The sequence below is a fragment of the Myotis lucifugus genome, unplaced genomic scaffold, assembly GCF_000147115.1.
Source record: "Myotis lucifugus unplaced genomic scaffold, Myoluc2.0 scaffold_400, whole genome shotgun sequence".
Lineage (NCBI taxonomy): Eukaryota > Metazoa > Chordata > Mammalia > Chiroptera > Vespertilionidae > Myotis > Myotis lucifugus.
Genome location: NW_005871448.1, coordinates 306,838 through 313,009, shown reverse-complemented (window position 1 = coordinate 313,009; position 6,172 = coordinate 306,838).

Sequence of the window (6,172 nt, the reverse complement as noted above, 5' to 3'; positions counted from 1 at the left end):
CAGCCGGGTGTGAAGGGCCTCGCTCCTGCCACTCAGGAGATGGCCAGTGCTTGAGGGATGCAGGTGACACAGCCTTGGGTCGTCGAAAGCGATGCCTAAGACATCCGAACTCTTCCTGTTGCCAGAACCCAAGGCCAGCACAGGCTGTCTTTGTTGCCATTATTTTTCCAGAAACTTCACGGACATGGACAGGAATCTCAGCATGGATTGGGGGGAGGGGGGGTAATATTGATTGCATTTAAAGAAAGTCTTATTTCCCTCTCTCAAAATGCAACTTCTTAGCGTGTATCTCCTTCTACGTCAGCAGCAGCGTGTGAAAAAATAATGTCTTCTTCCCAACATTTCCAGGTTTCAAGCTCTCTGTGTAATTGAATGAGGGACCAACCGAGGCGCAGGCACACACATGTCGTCACGGTGACAATGGATTTAGGAGTGACTTTCCTATCACCTTTGTATGCCCGACAGCACAACACATCAATATTATTCCTTTGACATATGTGAGCAGTGAGATGGAGTTCCAAGAAAAAATGTTTCCAAGAACAAGTTTAAGGGCATTTGCTGTCTGACCACCATTAGATCAACCTCCTTAATTTCCCTCTTTCTTTGTGTCTTCAATAACATGCCTGCGTGTTTCATGCATGTACTCTGGACATTTCTCTTTAACTGTCAGTGTTTGTATGACGACCTGCAGGCATCCCTAGGAAACAAGACTCTTTGGAAAGACTGCAGGAGCAGGAAGCTGAGGCCCTGGTTATGTTTGGCTTTGTCCTTCTATTGAAAGAAATGCAGGGGAATGCGGCTGGCAGGTTTTGAGGTGGGAGAGTTTTGGAACATTCCACGAACTCAAAAAGGCTCCAATGGCTGGTGAATGACAGGGGGAGTGTGTGATGCAGGAGGCTGAAGAGGCTAGCTCCAGTTTCTGGTCACCTGTGTGCAGTAAAAATGCACTTCCATGGCAACACTCCAGCAGACCCCACCCTCACCAAGACCCTAAGGCAGTGATGGCGAACCTTTTGAGCTTGGAGTGTCAGCATTTTGAAAAACCCTAACTTAACTCTGGTGCCGTGTCACATATAGAAATTTTTTGATATTTGCAACCATAGTAAAACAAAGATTTATATTTTTGATATTTATTTTATATATTTAAATGCCATTTAACAAAGAAAAATCAACCAAAAAAATGAGTTTGCGTGTCACCTCTGACACGCGTGTCATAGGTTCGCCATCACCGCCCTAAGGGCAGGAATGTGGAGGGTCAGTACTGCAGGCGGCTCCTTCCTCTCTTCAGGATCCCCACTGGGACTGAGTAGTTATCACCTTAGAACAGAGCGTGGGGGGCACTGACAGGCACGCACCTTCCCGTGTGCACAGAGCGTGGGGGGCACTGACAGGCACACACCTTCCCGTGTGCACAGAGCGTGGGGGGCACTGACTAGTACACACCTTCCCATGTACACAGAGCGTGGTGGGCACTACAGGCACATACCTTCCCGTGTGCACAGAGCGTGGTGGGCACTACAGGCACATACCTTCCCGTGTGCACAGAGCGTGGGGGGCACTGACAGGCATATACCTTCCCGTGTGCACAGAGCGTGGAGGGCACTGACAGGCACACACCTACCCGTGTGCACAGAGCGTGGGGGGCACTGAGAGGCACACACCTTCCCGTGTGCACAGAGCGTGGGGGGCACTGACAGGCACACACCTTCCCGTGTGCACAGAGCGTGGAGGGCACTGACAGGCACACACCTTCCCGTGTGCACAGAGCGTGGGGGGCACTGACAGGCACACACCTTCCCGTGTGCACAGAGCGTGGGGGGCACTGACAGGCATATACCTTCCCGTGTGCACAGAGCGTGGAGGGCACTGACAGGCACACACCTACCCGTGTGCACAGAGCGTGGGGGGCACTGAGAGGCACACACCTTCCCGTGTGCACAGAGCGTGGGGGGCACTGACAGGCACACACCTTCCCGTGTGCACAGAGCGTGGGGGGCACTGACAGGCACACACCTACCCGTGTGCACAGAGCGTGGGGGGCACTGACAGGCACACACCTTCCCGTGTGCACAGAGCGTGGGGGGCACTGACTAGTACACACCTTCCCATGTACACAGAGCATGGAGGGCACTGACAGGCATATACCTTCCCGTGTGCACAGAGCGTGGGGGGCACTGACAGGCACGCACCTTCCTGTGTGCACAGAGCGTGGGGGGCACTGACAGGCACGCACCTTCATGTGTGCACAGAGCGTGGGGGGCACTGACAGGCACGCACCTTCCCGTGTGCACAGAGCGTGGGGGGCACTGACGGGCACACACCTTCCCGTGTGCACAGAGTGTGGGGGGCACTGAGAGGCACACACCTTCCCGTGTGCACAGAGCGTGGGGGGCACTGACAGGCGCGCACCTTCCCGTGTGCACAGAGCGTGGGGGGCACTGACAGGCGCACACCTTCCCGTGTGCACAGAGCGTGGGGGGCACTGACAGGCGCGCACCTTCCCGTGTGCACAGAGCGTGGGGGGCACTGACAGGCGCGCACCTTCCCGTGTGCACAGAGCGTAGTGGGCACTGACAGGCGCACACCTTCCCGTGCAGAGCCGCCTGGGGCCCCATCAGCACTTGTGCACCTGCTGCCCTGTGGGTCCGGTGCTGTTCCTGCCACAGGCGGTGCCCGCACTCTGCGCTATCGCCATCCTTTCTCGCGCTCCTGTCCGTGCAGCTCTGTGCCTGCCCCATGGCCATGAGCCCGTGGCCCAGAGCGGGTGTGACCGTAGAGCCCAGGCTCACGCGTAGGTTTGTTCAGTTTGGAAGTCAATTCTGAAATAGAAGCGCATGAAGGGGCAGGTGAACTTGGAAGGATCTGAGGAGCAGACAGGGCTGTGGCCGCACGGGAGGCAGGAGGTGGTCACAGATCGCGGAACAGACAGTGGCCACGTCACTGGCTCCACGCCGCGTAGTCGCAGAGTAAAACCATGTTGGGAGGCCATGCGCAGGTCTGAATTCTGTAATATTAAACACCAGCAGAGACCTTTGAAAGTAAGTAGAGAAAGAACATGATATGATTTCGGTGTCTCAAAAAGAACCCCCTGTTAGCGCGGGAGGCTGTGCCGTAGCCGCCAAGCTGGAATCAGGGACACCAGTCAACGTACTATTACAGGGGCTCATTGGAGAGACTGGCCATGTGGCCAGGGTGGGGTGGCGCGAGGAGGAGACCTGGAGAGATGAGGTGTCAGGAAGGCCGGCCTTTGTCCTCCCTGCCTCAGAGCACACGCTTAGGCACCGGCCCCAGCGCTCTGTCTCCTCTGTGAAGTGCGCTCACTGACCCCATGACCCCTGAGCGCTCATGTCGGCCAGTCCCTCCCAGGCACCTGCACACTCCGGTCCCCACGCCCGCCACCAGGGGCTGCGTGGCGACCACGCACTGAGGCTTCTACTTCCTGCCAATCTTTCCCTCCTGGGCGGCCCTGTCCTCTCTGTCGTCTGTCCCACACGCCTGTTGCATCTCCCCCTGTGGGCGGACCAGCGGTGTAACAGCCAGACCACCCAGGACTCCCTGAAGGGCGGCACAGTGGGTGCTCCATGTGTGCTGAATGAGTAAGCGCAGGAATAGGCCACCTGCTGAATCTTTCCAACTGAGAGATGTCTTTGTAAACATGAGTGATGTTACAGCCATCCGATACTGTAGAGACCGAATGTGTTCCCCCAAATGTCACATGTAGAAGCCCAAACCCCAGTGCATTTGGCAGTGGGACCTCTAAAGAAGTCATTTAGGGTCAATGAGGCCATAGGGCGGGGCCTCGATCCCAGAGGACTGATGTCTGAGGAGCCTGCTCTGCCCACAGGCCCGGGAAAGGCCGTGGCACAGGGAGGCAGTCTGCACCAACGGGAGGGTCCTCCCGCACACCAGGCCTGCTGGCACCCGGCTCTGGGACCCCCAGCCTCCAGAGCCCGGTGAAGCAGCGTCCGCTGTGGGTTTGCTGCAGTGGCCCGAGCAGACGGCTGCACAGAACAGCAGATCATTAGTTTTCCTCTTTCATGTCTAGCTGCCACGGAGCCTCAGAAGGAAGCGGCTGCTGGCATGTCAACAGGAGCTGCTCTGCCTTCAAGAAAAACCTTTCTCCTGTAATTGTTTCTTCGCTAACAAGATACACACCACCGTCACAGGAAGACATGCCTTCCCCAACCCCGCTTAAGTCTACATTCCACACGGAAGAGGCTATTGTGCTGGCACAGCTAACAAAGCACAAGTCTACAGGGTTTAACAAGAGGCTGGTCTCCCGGACTGTCGTTCCTCCATCGCCGGTCACACAGTCACACCTGTTTGCCAGGTGGCTTCCACAGAGCCCCGGCCAACACCGAGATCAAAGCAAGAGGGGGGAGGCTCACAGCAGCGTGCCTACCTTCCTACCGGAAAAGCAAGCCATTCCAGAACCTTCCTGCAGACTTTCTTTGTCTCATTGGCCATGGTGACATCACAGGTTCAAATCTGGTTGCGAGAAAAGCACAGTCAACCTTGAACAACACACGGGTCCACTTACACGCCAGATTTTGCAAATAGTGGGCCCTTCCTAGCCATGTGTTTCGCATCTGCAGATTCAACTAACCGCGGTTGAAAACAGTGTTTTCTATCCAACCTTGCGAATCTGGTTACAAATGCGAAAATACTTTGATTCTCGGTTGTTTGAATCCGTGCATGGGAAGGGCTGGCTGCAGACTCCAGAGCTATACATGCACTTCTGACAGATTGGGTTCATGCCCCCGAGCCACATTGTTCCAGGGCCAGCTGTCCTTAGTTCCTCCCCTTCCCATTTCAGGGTGATGCAAACCTCTGCTGGGTTGGTTCGTCCTCGAGTGGTGTTTGCTGTGCAGGATCTGGAGGCCGGGGCCTGCAGGTGGGCTAATTCTAGAGGCTCCCCCAGTTATGGCCATGGTCACCCCAGGTGTGCTTTCATTCCATACTTTAGCAAAGGACTTGAGCCCCCATCAAGGTAGCATTGATACCTCTTAGCTTGCAGTTAGCGAGGCTGCACTTTACCTGAGGGAAAGTCGCACCTGTCCTGCCTGTCTGTCACAGTAGAGCCCCACCTTCACCGCCTGATACATGGGCTGTCCTGCTTGGTGGTTTGCCGTGTGTGGGGACGGCAGTCCTTTTGTCAGTTCGCCAGTGGCAGTGGGGTCTGCTCTAATGTGAGGCTGCAGTTAAAAGCATCACGTTCATCAATACTGTGCCCTGGCCAAGAGCCTGCCGAGCGCCCGAGCCAGCATGGCCAAGTCTGCGTTCCGCAGGCCGCTCTGAAAGGCGCCTCTCAAGCAGCCATCAGCTCTGGGCGGGTGTTGGCATCGGGGTGGTGCAGTGTGTGCCAGGACAGGCTGTGACAAGTTCCTACCTCACGTCGTCTGAAACACTCAAATCTGGGCTTTGTCAGAACACAAATACGTACGTTGTAGCAGAGCTTACCCAGGGAGGAGACTGGAGGTAAGAAAGTAAGGCAGAAAAATGCAGTCCCGTCTGCGCACAAGGCTGACTCACAAGGCTTCGAGTAACGAGCCGATGTGGCTCAGAACCGCCCCAGCGCCCCAGGAGGGACAGCCATAGTCCTAAGATTAAAAAGAAGAACCGTCCATTGCTCAAGGTTTAAGCGGAGCTGAGACAAGGACTTTCCCAGGCAACACAGCCTTAGCCTCAAGGACACGCAGCTCGAGGCCGGCCTTGCCAGGGGAAGCAGACTGCGTGCAGGAGGGGACGCAGACAGGCAGCTGCGTGGTCAGTGTCATTTGTGACGCTGTGAAAAGCTCCCGAGGACAAGTTAATTTTGCCTATTTCCTACTGATCTCCAAATCCCTCTATTCTTCTAAGTTACAAAATCCAAATCCTTCCTAGACTAAAGCCGCTGTTCACTACAACACTGCAGACAGTTGAAGCAGACTAGGAAGATGGTTTAGCTGAGGAACATGGCGCGCTAGATAAATGTGCTTAAAATGGCGAGTGTCAGCATGGCAGACGGACGAGTTTAAAATGCTGTTTCATGGTGGTACTACCTATACGTCAAGTGACTTTTTCAAAGGTTAAAAGATTACCCACGGAAGAGTTTTCTGCTTCAGTTTTGTTCAGTCTTTTATTAATGTTGGGGGCATTTGAAGTGCCTCCCACCTTTTCAGAAAGACTTGCT